Below are 25145 nucleotides of genomic sequence, written 5' to 3'. Positions count from 1 at the left end.
GTATAGAAGATTCTCCAGGTTCTTCAAAATGATTCCTTACAAGGAATTTCTCCCATGTGTCTTGTTTTTCTTTTAATTGTTCTTCTATCAATAACTTAACAAGACTATGGTGACAGAGGTAAGCTTCTATGTTTCGTGGATTCCGTTGAGCCATGGAACACATTTTCCTAAGGCTTTGGAATAGAAAGTAGGGAAGATTTATATCATGTTCTCCTTGAAATTGCAGCATAATTTTACCATGATAAACGTACAATACTCCAAATCTCCCTTCACACGTGAAAAATTTTTGCACTAACAACAGTAGAATTTTCCATTCTTCTTTAACATGAGAGATAGGAATTCCTTTGGTGAAAACACTTGTATCCATACCTGGGTTTTTAAAAATCTGCTTCCATTGTTGATCCTGGACTGCCCGGTTTTTGAACCAGCGTTCACCGGTTTGTGGAAGAGATGTAGCCCTTGCTATGCTTCCTTCACTGACTGCAAATGTTAAATCACCCACCTCTACTTGACTGTCTTTATCCTTGAATGACCTTGCAAAGGCTTTTGTTACTTCTTTGTGGTAGCCCTTAAACTTCTTGATGCACTGTAGCCAATTGGCTTTTTGCAATGCCTCCTCAACCTGAGGATATGCCTCCAAGAATTTCCAACCTTCTGGTTCAGCCCTTAAAAGTTTTCCCATCGATTCCTCAGCTTTGTTTAAAACACGACTTTGATGGTGACTTTACACAGTAATTCCGTGACTTTACACAGAAATTCCTCGGTTCCTGCTCAGACTTTGTGGAACAGAGGATATATGGGTGCATCAACAGCCTCAGACACCGAGAATTCACGGCTTGAATCAGAGTTAAGTGGTGGATAACAGCGTGAACACAGTGAAATGGTGACTAGCAGTCATAATACAACTGTATCACACGTTTACTGGCTATACAGCAGAGGGAAAAACAGAGTATGGTTTATGGAGGTAATCGTAGTGAGTGAAACGGAATAAGGGAGATGATAGCGAGGAATGGAGTGTTATGAGCGCAGAGGGTTTCGAAATGATGAATGGAACGGCTATATTCTCCGATTTCGGCTGTGGATTGACACATGGCTGCGGGATGAGAACTGAGAGACGTAATACGGTAGGTTACGTCATTAGGGTATGAGACCTTAATGACAGAAACAACCATATGTGATTTCAAAAATCATGGGTATTTATGAGCTGGTAGACGTGGAGGATTCGTGGATTTGTGGTCGCATGGGAAAAGAAAATGGGTAATCATTACGATTAGTGGCCAACAAGACATAACCCAGAAAATTCCGCGTAATGAAATAACTATAGGTTTAAAATTTTAAACATACCTCAGATCCGCATTTGATTTGGCTTCTGATAATTTGCTACTAACCTTTTGTTAACTTTATTGCTAGCACATGATTCTTTCCTCCTTGTCTTTGATGATTTTGAAATGTACATATTTTCTTCAGACAGACTGTGTTTCTTGTGCAGGTGCAGAAGGCTGCAGAAAGGCTAAACGGCTGCAGAATTGCCAAATAGCTGCAGGAACTGTAATGAAGTCTTCCAGCTGCATAAAATACTTTAGTTGCCTAAAAAAACTTTATTAATGAAATGAAACGGAATGAATGAATGAATGAATGAGTGGAAAGCAGTGAGGTGAAGTGAGGATGGCAAGATGGAAGGAAATGGTGAGATGGAATAAATGAAATGAGATGAAAGAGAGAGAGAGATTTTTTTTGGAAAACATGAGGTGTCAGGTGACCCTGATTTTCACCTCATGTTTTCTGCATGAGACTGCCAATCAAAGATTGGTTTTCAGCCTCATACATTTATTTATTTTTCCTCTTTTTTTATTTTTTTTTTTATTTTTTATTTTTTTATATTGAAATTGAAAGAAACAGAGATTAGGCTGATGGAGGAGAAGAATTCTTCTCAACCAGCCTCATTTCAGAATCGCCTTGGAATAACTTAACAAACTCCTCTTTTGAGAGTGGCTTGTGGTAGACTTTCAACCGGTGGCCATTCACAATAAAGGGAGTTTGAAGTTCATCAATAGTCTTCACTCTAACTGCTCCATTATTAAAGACTTCATCAATCTCATATGGCCCAAGCCAATGAGTTTGAAATTTTCCTTTGAAGTCCTTAAATTTTGAATCAAACAAGAGTGCCCAATCACCCTTTTGAAACTTCTTTTCTTTGATATGTCAATCATGCCATTTGCTTCTTTGGTGCTGAACTAGATCGGTTCTTAGAATTGCATCTTGTCTCATTTCATCTAGTTCGTTTAACTGGTCCATTCTGTGCTTCTGGGCTTCTGATAAGCTCATCCCCAATTGAACTGTTGTCTTGAAGGTCTTGATTTGGAACTCAATGGGGAACAGGACTTCCTTCCCATAAACAAGTTCATAGGGAGAATGTCCTGTGGTGTTCCTCCATGTAGTTCTATAGGCCCATAAGGCTTCAGGAAGCCTTTCTGCCCAATCTCTTCTATGAAGATGAACAGTCTTTGTGATGATGCTTTCAAGAACTTTATTTGTAGATTCTACTTGACCATTCGCTTGCGGATGGTATGGAGTAGATGTTCTATGCTTGATCTTATATTCCTCCATCAGCTTCTCTATCATCCTTGATGTAAATTGGCTTCCCTGATCTGTTACAATTTCTCTTGGGACACCAAAACGAGTGAAAATATCCTTGAAAAGAAATTGAACAACTGAATTTTCAGTAGCAGAGGTTAATGCTATAGCTTCTACCCACTTGGTAACATAATCAGTACAAACCAGTATATATCTATTTTGCTTGGATGGCGGATTAATTGGTCCAACAAAATCTAGAGCCCATTTCTCGAAAGGTTCGATGCATACCTGTGGCTGTAGTGGCATTTCATTTGAAAGAGTTGGTCTCCCAATTCTTTGACAACTGTCACACCTTTTAACATATTGCTTTGCATCCTTAAAGAGAGAAGGCCAATAATATCCTGATGAAAGGATTTTATAGGCAGTCCTCTTATCAGAAAAATGTCCGCCACAAGGTTCATCATGACATGCCTTAAGGATGTCAGGCATCTCATCCTCCCGTACACATCTTCTGATCATCAAAACTGGCCCTGTTCTGAACAATTCATTAGAAATCCAAGAATAATGTGAACTATCCTGAATGATTTTCCTTTTCTCATTAGGAAATAAATGTAAAGGTAACTTTCCAGTAACTAAATAATTAGCAATATCAACATACCAAGGGGTTTTGGTAGTTACTGCAAACAAATACTCATCTGGAAATTTATCCTCTACAGGAGAGTCCTCATTAGTGTTTTGGATTCTAGACAAGAAGTCAGCTACTGTGTTCTGTTTACCTGGTCGATCTAACACAGTTATGTTGAATTCTTGTAAAAGCAAAAGCCATCTTGTAACTCTACCATTAGTGACTGGTTTGTTCATGAGGTATCTAATGGTAGAGTGATCAGTGTGGACAAAGGTTTCATAGCCGGTTATATAGTGTCTAAACTTGTTTATAGCATGAACAACGGCTAGAAATTCCTTTTCAGTAACAGTATAATTTAACTCAGTAGGAGTCAAATTCTTGCTTGTGTAATAAATGGCATAAGGGATCAAATCCTTTTGTCCCAAAACAGCTCCTAAAGCTGTATCTGAAGCATCAGTAGAAATGTGGAAAGGGAGTTTCCAATTTGGACCCCTTAAAATGGGTGCTTCAGATATTCTAGTCTTTAAAGCTTCAAAGGCAGATTGACACTCAGGATCCCACTTAAATTCACAATCTTTAGTAAGTAGTTTGAAAAGAGGGGATGCTATCTTAGTGAAGTTTTCAATAAATCTTCTGTAATAACCAGTAAACCCAAGAAAACTTCTAACATCTCTTTGGCAATTTGGAACAGGTAACTTAGAGATGACTTCTACTTTAGATCTATCAACTTTGATTCCATCTCCTGAGATATGATGTCCTAAAACAATCCCTTCAGTAAACATCATAAAACACTTTTCATGACTTAAAGAAAGATTTGTTTCCTTACATCTTACCAGTACTTTTTCCAATTTTTTCAAAGCTTCTTCAAATGTATTACCATAGACTGTGAAATCGTCCATGTATACCTCTACACAATCATGAATCAGATCTGAGAAGATTCCTAGTACAGCCCTTTGAAATGTAGCGGGTGCATTGCACAATCCAAAAGGGAGTACTCGATAGGCAAAAGTTCCCCAAGGACAAGTAAAGGTGGTTTTGTCTTGATCTTCAGGTGCTACCTGAATCTGATTGTAACCACTAAAACCATCCAAGAATGAGAAATACTTTTTACCTGCTAAAGTGTCTAATACCTGATCAATAAAAGGTAGAGGAAAATGATCCTTTAAGGTTGCCTTGTTCAATTCTCGATAGTCAATGCAAACTCTCCATTTACCATTCTTTTTGGGCACTATAACCAAGGGAGAAACCCATTGGCTATCTGAAATGGGGTAAATGAAGTTTACCTTGAGCAATTTCTGAAGTTCTTCTTTCACAATTTCCCTAAGATTTGGATTCATCCGTCTTTGTGGCTGCCTAATGGGTCTGTTGTTTTCTTCAATATAAATGTGATGAATACAAGTCTTAGGGTCGATTCCTTTCATGTCAGTATATTCCCATTCAAAGGCAGTGGAATGTTTTTGCAACAGTTTAGTTAATTCTTCTTGTTGTAGTCTTTCCAAGTTCTTGTTAATGTTTAATGTTTTTCCTGGAAAGATTTCAACTGTAGAACTACCAAACTCTTCCATTGAGAAGAGAGACATCTGTCTAGAGGAGAGATATTCAATATCTGCATCTAACTGAAACTGTGAAGAGTCATATTCTAAAGGTACCTCAAAATTTTCTAATGTATTTAGAATTTGACTGTCCTCACTGATCTCAGAGATGGTTAGAACAGGTTGAAGAGTATCCTCATCATCAATCCACTCATCTTCTCCTATTTCTGTTATTGCCTTTGCGGGAGGATACAAGTTGAATTTCTTGGTAGAACTACCATCTGATATATACATGTCTCCCGACCTACAACTTATGAAAGCATCAGCTGTGGCCAGCCAAGGTCTTCCTAGAATAAGAGGATGTCCTCCTAGATTGTTCTTGGGAGTTAAAATCATAAAATCAACTGGATATTCCCAAGAGTCTAGTGAGACTGGAATGTCTTCCAATACACCATCAGTTTAATGATTGATCTATCTGCAAGTTGCAACAAAGTAGGTGTAAAGAGAAGGTTAGGAAGTTTTAACTGATCCATGGTCTGTCTACTCATAATGTTGATAGCGGCTCCTAAGTCAATCAAGGTGTTTGGGATTTCAACCCCATTAATATGAGTTTTAACAATAGGGCTACCGGGATCTACATATTTTTGCATGGTAATTTTACCCATCATAATGTCTGCAATTTTTCCAACTAGATGTATCCTTTTGGTATCTCTGGTTCTTTTTATTGTTTTTTTCAAACTCATCTCCTTTATTGTCTTTGCTAGAATGGGAATCTCCTTAATGGTTGTTAACAAGGGAATCTTGATACAGACATTTTTCAATTCATCTAGAAAGCTATAGTCAGGCAACCAAATCTGCTTCTCCACTCCTTTATCAATTTGCAATCTTTCAGGAAAAGGAGGAATAGCTGAAGATGTGGGTTGCTCTACTAAGGGAGTTGATGCTTTTTCTTTTTCTTTAATGCTTGTGTTTTGAAGGGATACTTCAGAACCCTTATTGGCTTTGAGAGATTCTTCCTCAGAAATGCTTGGTTGTTGAGCACTTGTAGAAGGTTGGTCTAGGATTCTACCTGATCTGAGTTGTACCTCATTGAGAGGAACAACCATATAGGTAGGGAATGGTTGACCTTCCATGAGTGGTTGACCTTCCATCACATAAGCACTTTGAGGATTCCTATTATTGGGGTTTGGTTGAGGTTGAGAGGGAAGTTGATTTGGCCTCTGTTGAGATTGTAACAAGAGTTGAGAATTTTGATTTTGTGGAGGAGGTTGTTGTTGTTGAGGGAATGGTAATGACAATTGTTGACCTTGATTTGGAAGTTGGGGAGCTTGCTGATTTTGAAAGGATTGAGGATATTGATAGAATTGGGCAAATCTCCCATAAGGATTTTGCATTTGCATGCTTTGCAACCATGCTTGGAAAGGATTTTGTGGTTGTGACCAAGGTTGTTGCCAAGGATTCCAATTTGGTGGGGGTTGGAAATTCATAGAGTTATTAAACCCTTGATTTTGCTGCCCCTGCCAAGGTTTTCTTGCAACAAAACAAAGAGATTCAAGCGTACTTGGATCTTCTTGAAAGACTGCTTTGAGGCCAGGGATTGAAGGACATTCCTTGGTCTCATGGGTTTCTGAGCAAATTACACAGGTTTCCACAACTTGTGCTTCCAAGGGACATTCCCTTAAAGCATGCTTCTTTCTACACTTCGGGCAAAAGATAGTCATAGCCTCGGCTTCTGCTTTTTGTTTATTTTGAATCTTAAGGGTATCAATTTGTTCACTAAGACTCCCTAAGATGTCAGTTTTAAATTCATCTAGCATATTACCGATTTCAGCCCTACTCACTGATCCTGTTGCAGACTTATTTGCCCTAAGGAGAGAAGGATCTCCAGGCCCTTTTTGAGTTTTTGATTTGCCCCTTGAGAGATGGATACAAAGTTCTGCTATATCATTGAGAGAAAGTTGAGAAATATCCCCCTTTCCCATCATGTTTAAGATATCTATCCATTCATCCCTAATGGCTTTTAATAAGAGGGCTTTTAAGGTCTCTTCATCCAAGGTACTCATTTTTGCTCTTTTTAAATTATATTGAAATCTCTCAAGTAAATCTTCTAAGCTCTCATCTTCTTTTTGCACCATTTTAAAAACCTCATCCTTATGATTAGTAGGCATACAATAGTCCAAATACCTATCCAAAAAGGTTTGTTTCATTTCATCCCAGGTCCTAATGGATTGAGTAACTAACCCCATGAACCATTTCAAAGCTTGATCTTTTAATGTTGATGGGAACAGTTTGAGTTTCTGAGTATCATCCAGATAGTCATAGGTTCGACACACAACTTCAAATTCAAACAAGAATGTTTCAGGGTCCTCAGTTCTTAATCCATGAAAATTTGGGAGGACGGATGGTGATATATTTTTCATGGTGGCTCGGGAGTCCTCATCAACAATGGGAAACCCAAATGAATTATCCCCATCTCTATTTCCTCCAATGGGACCTCTACCTCCTCCATTGTTATTATTATTTCCTCCTCCTCCTCTACCTCTACCTCTACCTCTACCACCTCCTTCTTCTTCTGCCATGATGATTCTCCTAGGGATTTCAAAATCTTCTGGTTCTTCTACAAAGGGTGAATGAGAAGAGATTTCTCCTTCCTCTTCAGGTGAGTCTATTTCCTCAATTACAATTGGTTTTCTTGTAGGAGAAAGAGAAGAGTCTCTTCCTAGTTCAAACTCAATAGAAGGTGTAGGAGAGTCAACTCTTGGCTCTTGAATTTCAGGTCTAGGAGTTTCGGTTGGAGATAAGGGAGGTGTCTCTTGTCTATCTCTTGAAGCAGATGGACTTGTAAAAATTGAACTTCGAGCTCTAGCTAAAAACCTTCCCCTAGAATCTCTAGCTCTATGCATGTCATTTTTTATTTTATCTTCAAGTCAAGTTAAATAGTTCTTTTTCTGATCTTCCAGTTCACTCTAGGTGCAAGAAGAGAGCATACTCAAGAAACTATTAAATCAATAACTTTCTCCTTTCTGATCCTCCAGATCACTTCAAAGTGCAAGAGGAGAGCATACTTAGATAGGCTATTAACTTCTTTCCTTGAAACTTTATATTTTTTTTTCTTCTAAGAATATGGCTACTTAATTTCACTTCCCCGGCAACGGCGCCAAAATGTTTAGTCAATTTAGTGTTATCTAAATTGCTAGTATTTATTGTCAACCCGGGCTCGTAAGCTGATGAAGCGAAGGTGTACTATATGTACTTAAGTAACCTCTTAGAGTTTTTCTTATCGTTGGGGGTGTTGTTGTGGTTAATTATGTTCCTAAGATGGAGTGATAATTTATAAACAAGTGAGTGATGGTGTGTGTGTAGAGTGAATCCTAAATGAGTGAAAGTGTGTGATTAGTGATTTCTAACTACTTGCTTGAAAGGAAATGCTTGAAAGGAATAAGTAAACTGAAATGACTTGAAATAAAATTGAAAGCAAATGACCACTTCCAATGGCACTAGACACCGTTCAAGCTGCTGCTAATAAAAGAAAAGAAAGTCACTTTTAAAACCCAAAAATAAAGATTATCTCTCTCTAACTCGATGCTTCAAAGCACATGTACTGTGTAAAGCACGGATAGAAAGTAGCTTAAGTTGAATTAGAAAAGTGAGAAAAATCTGCTTGAAAGACTAATGATAATGGTTTGCTCTTTCTAATTCTCTACTTCAGCCATATGTACTATGCAAAGTATGATTAGAAAGTAGTGAAAGAATAGTCTAAGAAGCACTTTTAAAATCAAAACTCTACTTTAAAGACTAGTAGTAATATTTTGCTCTTTCTAACTCTCTACTTCAGCCATATGTACTATGCAAAGTATGGTTAGAAAGTAGTGAAAGAATAGTCCAAAAAGCACTCAAAACTGACTGCAGGTTAGTGATATTCTGATCTTAAAAGATAACAGTTTATGATGAAGATCATTCATGTGTTAGCAGCTCTTTGAGAAATAAGATTAAAAATCAGCTATAAAAACAAAAGCAGCACTTGAATTTGTCAACTTCAAATACCATTAGTTTGTAAAGCAAACACACACACATAAAAATAAATCCCGGGCTAAAAGAAACCTGCAAAGAAATAACACTGATCAGCTTGAAAGAAAGGAAAACAAGTAAATGAAACTATACATGCTTAAGGAAATAAATAAGAAAATAAAGAAATACTGCACATAAAATACTTTACAGAGGTTGAGATGAGCAGGGGCCCTCTATTCATTCAGCCATAAGAAAACTCAAAGATCTGGAAACTTCAAAACAGTGCTATGTTTATTCCTCCATTTGCAAAAAGTGTACAAAACAGAGTGCTAGGATAGCACTAAAAAAACAGAGTTCACAACGCTCTTAAATTTAACACAAGTTCAGAAATTACAACTGATAAAAGTCTGATGAGCGTACGCAGACGCAGCTATTTATAGAGGTTTCTAAGATAGCCTACTCATACAGCTAATTAACTGAAAAACAACAAACAGTCATGCGTATTTATGGTCCCTGGACACATCATACGGCTGCGTGGATGAGTTTAATGCTTCTGTCGTCATGGGTAATGAATCCCATGTTGGATCATGTCCCCTGCCACCTGTAGAATGTGGACAAGTCACCGTTTAAGATGACGTGACCAAGCAGCTCACAATCACCGTTAAACAGCCTTGAGTTGACCGTAACTTGACCAGCTTTGACCATGGGTAAAGATGACGTGGATGGCTGGAAAAATGGAACAGGAACCTCGAGCACGTTGATACCTAAGTGCCCATGTGGCTCATCTAGCAAACCGACACGTGGAACATTGCGTTTAACAAAAAAGGCTGCAGGATCTTCAGATAGCTGCAGGATCGTCAGATAGCTGCGGGATTCCTGCAAGTAAGTCAAAATCTAAACAAATAGTCATTCATTAGCAAAACTTGCTTGATCATGCTTAATGACACCTAATGTAATGATCTGGGTGGTTTTATGGTGAAAATGAGGCAAAAGTGAAGGAAAGATAAGGAAAAACTGAGGAAAATGGTAGACAAGTAGGTGTAGAATAGAGGCTCTACAAGGCCCATGCTACATTTTTCCAAGTTCTAACTTGAATGATGTTGTGTGATTTTTCTAGAAATATATTTTTACACTTGTGAGGTGGATTATCGTGCTCCTTGCCAAGGTAACATGAATTCAAGTAAAAATCCTTCACAGTTTTCTAAATATGGCATTGATGTGAGAACATACATACCTGTTCAAGGTTGATGCTTACTCTGGCGATTCTTACATGACTTCATTATATTCCCAACACACTTTGAGTTCAATTTCTCATTTCAATCAAACAATATGTCTCCTCTCCTATTTATAGTGTGTTTCCAATTCTTGTCTCTTTAATGACATTACAGACTAGAGTTATCTATCTAATTCTTGATTTCTTCTATTAATACTCCAAACATTTATTTGCATGATCTTCTAATTTATACACATGCATATAGATGTAAACACATTTTATAATATATGCTCTCTATACCACATTGGTTTTTGAATATTTTCCAAATAGGTAATGAAAAACATCCAAAACAATTGAGTAAAATTGCAATGCCCTTCTTTTTGTAGAAAAATGTGGAGGATAATGTATCCATAAACTATATACCAACCTTGCGAGGATTTACTCTTTCTACTAAGAATCCCCAACTCTTAGCAACATCATTTATTTTTCCTATTGTCTCCCAAGCTGAAAGTCTGCAATAAAACCTCTTCTTATTTTTACCATCATTCTGCAATCCAAAGTTGGGGTTAATGGTTTGAATACATTAAGAAATAAGAACATTTATAGACTAGGATGACATGGTGAGATACATATTGCATTATTTTGACATTAAATAAATTAGGTTGAGCCACTTGTTCAAGATTAAAATTTTGCAATGAATAAATCTCATAAATAATGGAAAATCCTCCTAAATTTTCTCAAGAATTTGTTGAGTAAACAAAGTGTTATTTAAGTTTTTAAAGAAATTGTATATTATCTAAAATATGTCATCTCTTCATATTTTCATTAATTGGAGACATTCAATGAAGGAATAAATAAAAATAGTGTACATGTGAAAACATACCTCCTTCTCAAAGAACCCAGATAAGTCAAAGATCATTCCAGATATAATTATCTGTTAGACTAGCCATGAATTTTTAAAGCCTGTAATATACCTTATCATATTGGTCGATAAGATTAGAATCTTCAAAGGGAGAGAAACTTGCTAGTAATTTAAAGAGAATGGCCCCACAAGACCAAATGTATGCAACTGCTCCATAATAATTCTGGTTAAGAATTACCTACAAGACATAGCAATATGATGTAATTCTCATATATAATGAAAGGCTTATAATGTAATTCTCATATAGTTTTTGACAAACTCAGAGGAATAATTTGATTTGTATAACTTTGGTGCGATATAATTTGTGGAACCACAAGTTGTAGAAAGTATATGTCTACACATAGTGTATTTAAATACATTATTAGGATCTGGAATATAACAATCACAGTTCTCAAGATCCATTCTTAACTAGGCCAACACAAAATAAAATCATATTGGTCTTTGAAAACAACCACAGTAGAAAAGAAAATAAAGGAAAAGCATTAGGCCTTTGATGTTTCTTGTTTTCTTGTATTAAATTTTTTCCTAGGAAAATTGAAGTCTTAATTTCAAATCAACGGGTAGATTCTATGTCCCATTTTACAGGCATATATTCCATATGTTTGTCACTCACTGGCCTCTTACCCACTCAGGTTTTCCATTAGGTCATATACAGATATCACTGCTACATTGACCATTTGTTGCATAAGATCACGTACCTTTTCGAACTACCTTGAAAGGATTGATTATTTCCATTTTTTAAAATAAAAATAAATATTAATTTCCTTATGATAGGAGAACCATTATTTGTATATGTTTTCTTTCAAATAGTATATCCCCATTTTCGTTCCTTGTGCAACATAAATTTAATTTCCTCATTGTCGATTCCTGATGTAACTAGAATTATCTAATTCTTGATTTCTACTATTAAAACTTAAAAACGTTTATTCTCATGATCTTTGATCTCCATATTCTAAATCATAGGCTTGCATTCTAGCTACTATTGGCTTACTCAAAGAAATCCACATGCCTTACTTCTTGTTTTCTATATTTAGTTCAAGAGAGGTAAGACTAATGGAAAGTGCAATAACCTAGTCTTTTGCATACTTCAGAAAACATTTGAAATATTCTTTACTCTGGACAAACAAATCTTGAAAAAAAAACCTCATACATAGTGTTGGACCTCACATGTATTTTAGTTCACATAGAACACCACTTTAAAAATTCTAAACTCTTGATCACAAAATCAAAATTTGGAATGGGGTGCAGTACCTAAATCTTAATGAAGAGCATTTTCATAAATCATTTAGAGTCAAGGTGTTGTGCATTACCTTTATTTTCAACATATTCTCGAATATTGGCCTGGTTGGAATCTCCGTTAAACATAACATATGATAAAAAAAAATGCTTGAAATGTCACTTGGTTCTCCCTTGATTCTACCCACTGGTTAAACCCCTGAAATCTGTTAAATGTGTTGCAAATTCATAGTGTTATTTTGAGAATCATAATGAACATAATTCTACTCTAAAACAGGTCCAGGAAATAACTACTTTTACCAAGCAATGCAAAGATGCAATAGGTTGTACTAGAATGGTTTCCTTTTGTTGTTGGATTCTTTGTAGGTGGTTGAGTTCAAAAAATCTAAACTATCACATTCTAATGTATGATTTCTTCCAAATATTTGAATATCCCTTTAAATGACACCATTTTACAAACAAAGATTCTAAAATCTATCATAGAAACACAACAATTAATGTTCTCAACATAAATAAGAGTCCATTCATATTGAGGAGCTAAAAGAGCTTGCACACTGGACATGTGCAACCAGAAATATTCATCTACCTTTGCCTAGATCAAATAATGGAGAAATTTGTCACCAATGTAATGAACCCACACCTTTGTACTATTGAAGCTAATACAATGATTTAGGATTTATGATACGTGATACACAATGAGCCTCAACACCTATGCAAATAACATATCGGAAATAATTTATTGACTATTGTCACAAGTTTGTCCTTTGCTAGTTTAAAAGACATGATAGAATGTGAAGCATGACACTGGTTAGTAGACGTGTGATGACATTTTTTAAATCTAGAGCAACATATGACACTCATATGTCTTCATCAACTCTATAACCAACTGATTCTTGAATCTTAATGAATAGCAATTTTATAAATCCTTCCAAATTAAGGTGTTGTGCATTACCTTCATTTCGAAGATATTATGGAATATTGACCGGGTTGGAATCTCTACGAAACATAACATATGATAAAAAAGAAATGCTAGTAAAGAAACAAAATTGCATAAATTTTTTATTTATTTCTTCTATCCTAGTGTTTCCTTAGCTAATTCCTTAAAACATTTCTTTTGCAACATATAATGCAATTGTTAGTTTTATTGTTGTTGGGTTGTGTTATATTCTTTCCACATAGTTAATAGGGGGTTTGAAAGGCACCCATAACCCCACTTTATGGGGTCCAAGGCAGCGCCCCAGAAATTTTTTGGTTTTGGACCCTATGTTAGGTTGGGCGGACCCACCTATGGTTTTGTGCATGATTTTCACACATATTTTTTGGATGTGATGGTTTTCGGTCCATGGTATTGGACGCGATGGTTTTCGCTCCATGGTATTGGATGCTTCGGCACGTCTAAATATGTATTGTAACATTGAAAGGAACATAATGAAAAATCAAGCTAGTAGACCTGGTTTTGGGATCTAGGGGAAAATTTCTGTGTATATGTGTTATGTTCTCGCATTGCTCATTTTCTGTGTTTTAGAATTCATATGCAGGTAATTTATGTACGGGGTTAAAACCTAAAATTGTTTGTGATGTGTTTTATGGTGATAAGGTAATGAGTAATAAATTTATTTTTAGAAGTATACCTTGAATATTTTTTGATATGTTCATGGTTATATAGTGACGAGTAATATATTTACTTTTTAGAAATATATTTTCATTTTCCTAAAAAAAGTTTTATTGATAATTTTTTTTTAATAGTATTAGTATTAGTCATAATATTATGTTCTTCGCTTCTAAAATAACTTATTTCGTATTGAAGTAACGTTTCTATCTAGCTTCTTAATTATAATCATATTATAAAATAAATATTTTGTAAATTTGGAATAAGAATGAAGTGGACTTTAAAATTTTATTTACATGATCATTTTTATTTAAAGTTGCATGAACAATGGGTAATATTTATGTGTTTTAAATTTCTAAACTTATTATAATTATAATCATATATATCATGGAAAATTTTAGGGGCTAATATTTGCAACTAGGCTAATTTTCCATGGTTTTTCCAAAAAAATGATTCGCCAATTTCCATTATTTTCTAAAAATGATTTACCCAAATTTTATAGTATAAAATTATACCTCAAAAATTGCCAAAAGTATATAAAGACCGTATATAAAACTTTGGAGGAAACAATGATGGGATCAATTTCTAGTATAAGGTTGGGAATCACGATGAGGTTGATTGGTTCCTCATATCTATTAGTGATAGTTTGGCCCATTATGTAATGTCCACACTAGTAGAACTTTCCATATTTCACGGAAAAATTATGGTAAGTTTTAGGTCGAAATTTCTTCTAATATCTGTTTGCATTTCATTATTCTTTATTTTTCACATTTTATCTATTGGATGAATAAGAAAAAAAATAGTATAAATCAAAGGAAAAATTAACCCTGATAGTATAGATTTCATATTTCAATCCAATTTTTTCACATATATTGTGACAAAATATCTAGTGGAATAACCATGATAACATACAACTAATATTGGTATTGAAGTAGGATTCTTTGGGTATTTTGTGGGAACTTGCAAGGGATAATATTTATTTAAGAATAATTTCATAAATCCTCATCCATAGTTGATGAATTAGTTTATGATAAAGCTTAAGATATGTAAAATTAGAGGTTTGTGTGACTATAGTGCAAGTTACACATATAAACCATAATGTGATCCTCCACATGACAACCCCAACCAATAATCTTATGTTGCTCAAAGAAGACAAAAGCTACAACACATATGTTAGATCCTAGAGAAATTGGGGGACCAGGAAGAACCAAAGGAGTCTAGGGAACCCAAAAAAGAGTAACTGATTTCAAGTGTTGTCAACCATTTGAATTCCCTCTTCAATATCAAAGCGAAGGTAGATTCCAAGTCACATCAAAATGAACTCAATGCTTTCAAATTAAATCACTAGTTTTAGCAGTTATAGGTTTACCTTTCCATGCATAGGATTTTGAGCTTGGATTTTATCATTAATCTATCCATTATCTTAGGTTTCATCTACTCGTAGCTATCTATGGTAATGATAACCAAAGTTCTAGTGAAATAATAAAACTCCATGTCCCTAAAAAGTTTGGTAACCTTAGACCTGGAAGATATTGTTTCTATGACTTAATCTTGAAATTGTTCAATAATATGCTACGTGGTTGTATTGCTAACACATCTTGTTTACCAACTCCACCTGTTCATTCAAAATTTGAATAGTGTGCTAGTTTTCATGTTGGTTGAAGGATTGTTGTGTGTCCATAGCCTTTTCTTCTTCTCCTATACTTCGAGATCTAGGTGAATCCAATTGGTATGTAGAGGCCTTGCCCTTCCCCTTCCTTTTTGTATATGTATGACTTGGCATAGAAGTCCCAAAGATTCCTTCATTTGTTATGGAACAAGCTCTATGTAACCATTGCGAAGTCTAGATGCAATATTCTAGTGCACAAGAGCACCCTATCATCAATCAACACTAGACCCAACACTGAATACGAAACCAAAAACCCATGTAGAAGCCCACCACTAGAGTCTCATCTTGGTTGAGAGATGACAAAAGTTGGCATACACTTGAGACTAGGAGGGAAAAGAAAAAAATGTTTAGTAGGCCCACATATTTTTAAACCAAATCAATGTTTCCTATGATATACATTGGATAATTATTTTGTTTCCATCCATCTGAATTATTTTAGAGGGAAAATTTGAGGAATCAACTCAAAGGATCATTTTTACTGGCGACACTCAGTTTGGAAAATTAGGGTTTGAAACCTTCCATGAGAATTTTGATGTATCAAATGATGCTTTGGGGGTTAAAATTTTCCAATTTACTGTCATGCCATTTTACCCTATTCTATTCATATAGACCTTTCCAACAATGCAAGAATCACCACAATTGGATTATGTATGCAAAAGTTATGCCACTTGGAAGTTTACCTTCCTATTTTGGCCACCACATTGCAACTCTGGTTAAGGGTTGAAGGAGTCAAACCTAACCATTGGTAGGCCATTGGAGCATGTTATAATCAGGCCACTAGGAGGAAAATGGGTTCCATTATTTTCAAGTGTAATTATTCTGTAGATGAGTAGCCTAGCCAAGATGGATAAGGAAAGAGGACATAAATCTGATTTGGGCACTATAATAGCCCATGACCCATAGGCCTTATTTTTACACATGGATATTTTCTACTTAGAGAAAGAGAGTAGAGTGATCTCGCCTTCCAACTGGGTTTTCCCCCAAAAAGGGTTTCCTATGTTATATTTTGTGTCAAATCATGTTTTGTGAGTTTTGATTTCATTTTTCTCTAATTTCTACATAAATATCATTGGACACATACACAATAAACAATAATCTCTTAGATATGTTGTGACAAACAATCTAGTGGAATATCCATGGGAGTTTATGGATCATTCTATCTCGACCATGAAAACCTATTATTCCACTATCTTCAACAAAATAGCATTAATAGCCTAGACCCAAAAAGAGAATGACTAATATCAAACCCACACCCATATGAACATGGAAATTAGAAATGGAGGGTAGTACCAATAAATTTGTGATGAAACCAAGACATATCAACATCATGGAGAAAAACAAAGAGAGTTCCAGGAAAATAATTAGTGGTTGAATTTCCCCCATGGGATAATTTTCCATGTTTTTTCCCAAAAACAAATTCACCAATTTCCATTTTTTAAAAGCAGGTTGCCTAGATTATATAGGATAAAATTATTTAATATTAAAAATGACCAAAATTTTATAAAAAAAATGTTTAAAACCCTTATAACTTGGAATATTTTTACAAAATTTTTACCAAGCATTTTACATTTTGCACATTAAGGACTAGTAAGATTCACTAAAGTTTCTACATTATAAGATAATTTTTCATCCTTAAAATTTCCCTTAGGATATAAGGGGTTGGGGCCTGTGGGGATTAAGAGAAATCTTTCCCTCCACCATAATCTCCCTACAATTATCTATTTGGTCATTGGAGTTCACCCTAGTTAATATTCTAATGTCATTACCATCATTACAAGAAATGACATTATTTCACATACTCTAAATAATAACCCTCACCATTATCACCTAATTAACCTTTTGTCATCCCTTGTATATCGATGATTATGTTTTAACTATTGTATACCTTGCTCATATGGAGGATCACGGGAAGAACTATACATGTAAGCCTTTTCCCTTCATGTGGTGGAGACAGTGATGACTAACATCAACACCTAATATAGGATATATATTTTTGATGATTTTTATGTTCATTCTAAAGTTAATTTATGTTATAAATTTAAACTATAAATATATTTTTAATATGAACCAAACAAATTAATTGATAATAATAACTTAAGGTTACAACTTAATCATATGTGAATACTAATATACATTTTTCTTAAATATTTATAGGTAAAATACTACAAAATCAAATGAATTATTTTTTTTAATTAGAATTTGAAAAATCAATTAGTGATTATGAATATAAGTGTACAAAAAATTTTCATCAACTAAAAGGGAAATGAAAAGGAAAATGATGAGAAATTTACATTAATGGAAGTGCTGGAAGGATAACATTTAACTAGCACAACTCCATAATAAAAGGTGGATGATAAACACCAATTGACTTCATTAGTTTAAAATGTTGAAAAATGGCCTTGATCAACATATATCAACCATTTTTAACTATGTTTTGTGTTAATTGACAATAGATATGTATAGGGATGATGAACATATTTCTAAATTAAAATATCATTATATTTGATATTAAAATAACTGCAACATTTGATTATGATTGAGTATGTTTGACTATCATTCACCATCGCTGACTATGGATGACCATGATTGATTGATTATGTTTGACCATGATAAAAGTTCTTGATTTTGGTTGTCCATGATTAACTCTGTGTGACTATGGTTGATTTTGATTGACTTTGGTCAACTATGTCAACTATGGTTGAATATTGTAAACCATGTTTGAGAACGATTAACTATATTTTACTATTATGAACCATGGTTGAGTATACTCAAATGTTGATTATGTTTAAATATGGTGATTTGGTTCACCATTGTTGTAAAATACCCATTGTCTAAATCTTAAATCTTCTATTTGTACATATGAAACTATATATATATATATATATATATATATATATATATATATATATATATATATATATATATATATATATTGGCTATGGTTCACGGACACCTTGGTCAACGGGTGGTCGCTGCGTCCACAAAAAAATCTAGGCTGATCGACCCTGAAGGGAATCTAGCCCTGTGGCCCGCTAGCAAGGCCTAACCCCAAGGGCTTCGGGCAGAATGGACCCTGTGACCTCCCGAACAGCGAGGCACTGATTTTGACCAACTGAGCTAACCCTTGGGGCTATGAAACTATATATATATATATATATATATATATATATATATATATATATATATATGTATATATATATAAACATATAATTATTATTTTAACCTGATTTTTTTAAAAATTAAATTGATAGGATTTCTTATGAATTTATAGGGTTGACTGACATAAAGCTAGTGTATTCATATAAATTAAATGATTGATATGCACAAATAGGCATCAATCTATAATAAGAGTTAAAAAATCTATTTCATAGTAAATTTCACATTGCTAAAATTATGCAAATACCATAATAATTAACTAAACCAACACAACCATATAAATTAAATAGCTGGAAAACACCAATAGACATCAATCCATAATAAAAACAAAAACACTTACACACACTTCACTATGGAGATTTTTAATATGTAAATAGGCTTTGTTACAATAGCATGGGCTAATACTATGGCTTATAAAGAACACATGCCCAAAAACCATAACTTATTTCATATGACACTTGTTTATATGATATTTTTCTTAATTAATCAATTTAATTTAAAGGGAAAAATGACATTACTACTTTGAAAATAAATTTCAACCAATGTTTTGTGTACAATGTTATGAATATTCGCTACTATCCACCTAATAATTATTGATAGTTACATTAAAATTCTAAAATCCCTATTCTAAAATAGAAATGTCTAACCACAAAATTATAACTTTATTTATAACTATAATTATTATTATTATTATTATTATCATCATCATTAATTATAAAAATAACTAATATATAAGTTATGTAACCACCTCCTCCCACATTTACACTCTTTCACCGACTTTCCTAGGGTAAGCATGAGCTAAGGGTCACTATGATAAGGCTCAACCTCCTATATGACCTTAAAAAAATGGATTCAAAAGCTTGAGACCTTACTGAGTTCCCTCAGGTGCTACAGGACCTTCAGGAGCAACCCAACCCCTCCATGTGTCAAGCCCCTGAGATGATTGCCCTTTCCACTGACTTAGACCCCTAATCGCTCCCTTTCCAATCCCTCCAAGCAATTGAGAGCCTCCAAATCACTCTCATGAGCCTTCCTCAGTGAAACTATAGCCTTTTTTTGTTAGTGCTATGCCAGCCACTATGTGGCTTAATGCTATTTTCTAAGGCTAGGACCCAATCTTTGTGTAAAACTCCTTGAAACTTCCAGAACTCATAAAATATATAGAAAAAATTCTTGTAAACTAAAAATGAAACCAATACCTTACCTAACCTTCCCCAACTGGGACTGACATTCTGTCAAACACTTGGTAAAATTATGACCTACAGGTCATAAATGCAAATATGAACATTAGGAGCTGAAAAATTATCCGAGGCTTAACAAGAAGGGTCACTACCTTCTCACATTAGCTATCATAACATCAATTAGGTATTTCATTCATTATTCCTTCAATTACAAGTATAAATATGAAAAAATCCATGAATAAGAACTATCAAATAACAATGCTTATAACCAAAATATAATCAGATAAATAACAATGATAGAACAACCATTAAAGCCACATAATGATAAGTACAATTAATCATCAAAAGCAAGTGAACTTAGCTCTTACTAAACATAGACAAAATCCAACCAGGTTCAAGAATTCCACGTACCACAAAATCATAGATTGGATGAACCAAACCTTTCTTTCAGATAATCACCCCTGTGCCATATTCCAAGAATGAATATGGGATCTCATGAGATTAACCAATCCATAAGCAACCAAGGGAATCAATAGGTTAAACCACCTCCACCCTCACCATACCTTGACCTCATCTAAACTGATGCCAAAATCATAAAACCAAACCAATATTGGATGCCTAAGAATTTCTTCTCTAATACCTTGAGGAATTTTTCATGTCTCCACCATCAAGCATTACCATGTATCCCACCATTACCTATTAAGGGATTCCTAGGCCTTTGGGAATTTTCTTGAGACCACATCACCTGGATCCAAAATCTTCCATCAATCCAAATCTCAAGCCAAGAACAACCCCATCACACCATGGTTATACGAAAATGGTAAGGTGATCCATGTAGCTCTAGACACACTCAGAATTCAATAGTGGCTATGGAATAGCTCAAATATCAAAGTCCTTTTATTTATCCCAAACCAAAACCAGATCATAGTACTCGTCGACCTGATTTTAATGATGTGAATGACACCCAACTCTGAGTTCATATGCTCCATATATTTGCAGTCAAAGTTTGGGTCAAACTTGGCCAAGTGGCAGGCTTAACGAGGCTTAATGGAATCCGGCCACTAGAGATGGAAAATTTGTTGCCTACCTAGTTTTCACTATGACCCTAAAAACTGACGGATTAATTTTCAATAAGTTGTTTAAATAAAACAAAAAAAATTATAAAAATAAAGGGGGTGGGCCTTAACCCCCACTACCCCCCAACGCATTTTATGTTATACAAAAATTAAATATTGTCTGTGGGTGGTCAAACCACGTCGACCCCAAAATAGACATATGGCACAACAACCAATCACTTAACCACGTCCACAACAATCATATATATCTATATCTATATCTATATATATATATATATATATATATATATATATATATATATATATATATATACAAATGTGTATTGGGTGGGCGAGCCACCTTCGACAGACCCGCCCATCCCCAGTGGAAACTGCACTATATCATTGCCAACGTATTAATAGCATGCTTCGATGGGTGTCAAACCCGCTCGTCTTAACTACTGACCAGTCCACTGGCGGAGTAGCATGCCAACATTTAAACACAAAACAAAATGCCACTGCATACAACCAGTGCAAACATCATTCAAACAATTATGTCAAAGATGTCAAGTGTTGATCGCCAACAGTTATGGGAAGTCATTGTTAAACATGCTAAAAATAATGTTAAATAAAATCACACCAAATTACTATGTATTTTGGGTAGCCCTAGGATTGGAGCCCGTGTCAGCCCCAAACCAACTTGGGCATCCACTAATAGCCCAATGGGCTCATCATTGTAAAGTCAACCCTCACCAATATTTAAACTCGTCTAATTCATTTGGCCAGGGGCATAGCATTGAGGTCTGCATGGAACCATGAGTAGACAGAGGAGGTAGAACCATGAGCGAAGGGATTAGGAGGCGTTGAAAAGTTCCCCTTAAAGGGCTATAGGTGCTAGTGTTAGAATTTGACAAACTGATAGTCATTTTTGCACGTTTTCTTGCTAGGAGTCCAACTGTATAGTCATAACATCCATATGAGTAGCAGAAATTCAGGTGTGCAGCAACAAGGAATCTTTGGAGAATCTTATATAATCTAAAAGATTCCCTTGGAGGCTGATTTTTCACCGAGGCAAAATGATGCCAATTGTATAGTCATTTTTCACAGACTTTCGCAAGGAGTGCACTGCTGTGCTTAGAATCTTCATTCGAGCAGTAGATTTTTCAGTGATCTTCATGAAGAAATGTTTAAGGGAATCTCCAGGATTCCCGAGGGTATAGAATTTGATAGTGCCAGAAAGGGGAAAATTTTATAATCGTTTGAAATGATTTCACGGTAGGAATTCAACAGTGGTGTCTCTTTCAGTAGCTTAGCTTTGCATTTTTTAGCCATCCACAAAAATGGAGGTACATGATGTAGTTATGTCATCTTTTCTTCTGTTTTGCTGAGGTGATGTCTTTGTTGTTGGGATCCCTAATTACCATTTGTTAGGAGAAATTTTAGGTCTAAAATGGGCCTCCTAAGGAAATTATAAAATAATAGTGGAAATAATAAAATAAGATTACATTACATCATCAAATTTTAGAGGAAAAAAAACTACTTTTCAACTCGTATTTTCAACTTATCTTCCTATGGGTTTACAATGTTGAGTGGGAACATTTGTTGGATGAAATTTTGATTCCTTGTCCAAGGAGTACACATGCTGCATACTTTCGATGGACCCTACTACATGAAAAAACATTATTGTACTCACATTTTTTCATGTATTTCTCATTTTTCGTTTAGCGGGGTCCATCAAAAGTATGCAACATGGGTACTCCTTGGATGTGGAATTAAATTTTCCATCCAATGAGTGCTTGTGCTTGAAATTTGAGTAAAAAGTTAGGGAGATAATTTGAAAATACAAGTTGAAAAAGTAGTTTTATTATTTTATTATTTTTTAATCTTTTTACTTTTTTACCCCAAAAATGGTGAATCATCCCCCATGGTTGACATCATCATATTAAATCCTATTGTTTCTTATAAAGTTTATTTTGGTTGTACATTTTTCTTAAGAGACCCATTTTGTACCTCCAAATTTCTCTCATGATGTTGAGGGGTACTTGTATGCTACATCATGTCAGATTTTATTAGCTTATTATGTTGAAGGAATGCCTATTTGAGTGATAGTTCTTATAGGAGGACGTCTCATGGAGAGACATGCCACTATGGTTGAGGGTATTTATCATTGTAATGACAAAGAATAAACCATGTACATCATCATCACTTGCAACATTTAATGAAGTGACCTCCCCACTCTTCACACCAGGACCAGGAGAGATAACCCACACTAGGTGAACTCTGTTATCAATGAGTTTTGTGTCCTTTGATTTGATGATCATCATTATGTTTCATCTTCTTTAAAGAATGCACATGTGTATTTTCATGCTCTTTTAAATGAAATTCTGCTAACATCACAGAAGTAAAATATCTTGGTTAATTATAGTAGCTGAAGAGATATATATCAAGTTTGGCATCAGAGTGGTCTTCTCATTGATGTGAATTGTGAGTATGAACGATTGATTGTGCAACAAGAAATAAAATGGAGGATGAAAAAGATATGTATGAGGCCTTCTATAGGATGTCAAAAGTGGTAGACATAATGTATGCATCTTTTGAGGAGAACATGGCAAGTGGGGAATGCAAGAAAGAAAAAAGAAAGGATGATGTTCCATCTACCCCCTCGAGTTTACATTCATCTTCATCATCATCTTCTCATCATTCAAATGACGAGATCAACTAGAGCCTTCAAGCAGAGAATGCTGAATTGAGGATAATTATACAAGAAGAGAAAGAGGAGAAGCAGAGACTACAACTTCAGCTGTTAGCCATGGAAGAGGCCTTGGAAGAGTTGAAGCATAATGAAGGCTTAGCGAAGCCATCATCACCTATTTCAAAATCTATAGTTGAGCTAAACAGGTTTCACCATTCTTCAATTTCATTTTCACATAACGTTATTTTTGTTGGAGACATGGAGGTACCCATTTCAGAAACTGGCATGAGACTCCTTACCAAGGTGGGATATAAAGGAGGAGGACTTGTTGTTAATGGCCAAGGGATGAATCAATCATTGGAGGTTGTTCAAAGACCTTGATTTACAGGTTTGGGGTACACTAAAGGAGAGTTCTCAAAGGTGTCAAAAGCTTCCAAGACATTGTTGAAACCATCAAGGAAAGAGAATGATGGGAATGCATCACCATCCTCCCATGATAGTGCACATTATAGAAAAATATCTAAGGAAAGCTATCATCACCATAATCACATCAGAGACAGTCAAGAGAGGTATAAGCTATCTCAGTATTCTATATTTCATTTTTATTGCAAACATATTGTCAATGATGAACACAAATCATGACAAAGGCAACCATGTAGTTTTTGTGGTTTACATAACCATGTGGTTGTTGAGTGCTCAAAGAGAATAGAAGCAAGAAAAAGGATGAAGTGTGAAAGGCCATCTCCACATCAGGAAGGAATAAATTTAAGTACGTCTAGAGGAAGAAGAATTTTTGCAGTCATTGTAATAGAGGTGGACATCAAAGAGCCACATGTTGGAGGCTCCATCTAGAGCAACGTCTCAAGGACAAAGCACCCATGCAGGAACCAGTTGGAAGAGTTGTTCAACAAGTGAATCTTGAGATAGTTTTACTATAAATGGTAGCTTTTCATGGCCTCATTTTGTAAATCATGTGTTGCAATTTAAATTGTAAAAGTGATGATGATTTTTCCATTGCTTATTAAAGCAGTGATGGTGTTTATGGACTTTATTGTTAGTTATGGTATTGAATTATATTCTGATGTAAACTTGACCAAACAGTGTGTCTTATAAACTCTTGGCAAGTATGGGGATGCTTGGGTCATTATTGGTCATTGAGCATGTAATTTTCAAAGTTGTACTACAGGTTTGTAGGGGATGCAGGTTTCATCTTATCACTTATGGCTCCGAAGAACATGGGTTAAAGAGAAGGAAGTATGACCTATGAGGACACTTCTGGTGCAAAATATGTGACACAATAGTTGCATATTATGTTCATGCTTTTGGAGGACCAAAAACTCCTCAGTGTGGAGGAATGATCCAGGTGGCTCCAGACAAGCTCATAATTCAATAGTGGCTATGGAATAGCTCAAAAATAAAATTCATTAGAATTATCCCAAACTAGAACCATATTTTAGTGCTCATCGCCCTAATTCCAACAGTACGAATGAAACCCAAATCCAAGTTCGTATGCTCCAGATATTCATGATAAAAGTTTGGGTCAAACTTGGCAAAGTGTCAAGCTTAATGAGGCAATAATTTGGCAATGACCCGATGCATTGAATCCAACCACCAGAATGGGAGAATTTGTTGCCTACATAATTTTCCTAGTGACCCTTAAAATCTGACAAATT

Source organism: Pinus tabuliformis, chromosome X (genome assembly GCF_031772625.1).
Source record: "Pinus tabuliformis cultivar Carrire ecotype Pingquan chromosome X, CPIR1, whole genome shotgun sequence".
Lineage (NCBI taxonomy): Eukaryota > Viridiplantae > Streptophyta > Pinopsida > Pinales > Pinaceae > Pinus > Pinus tabuliformis.
This window is presented reverse-complemented; position numbering follows the sequence as displayed.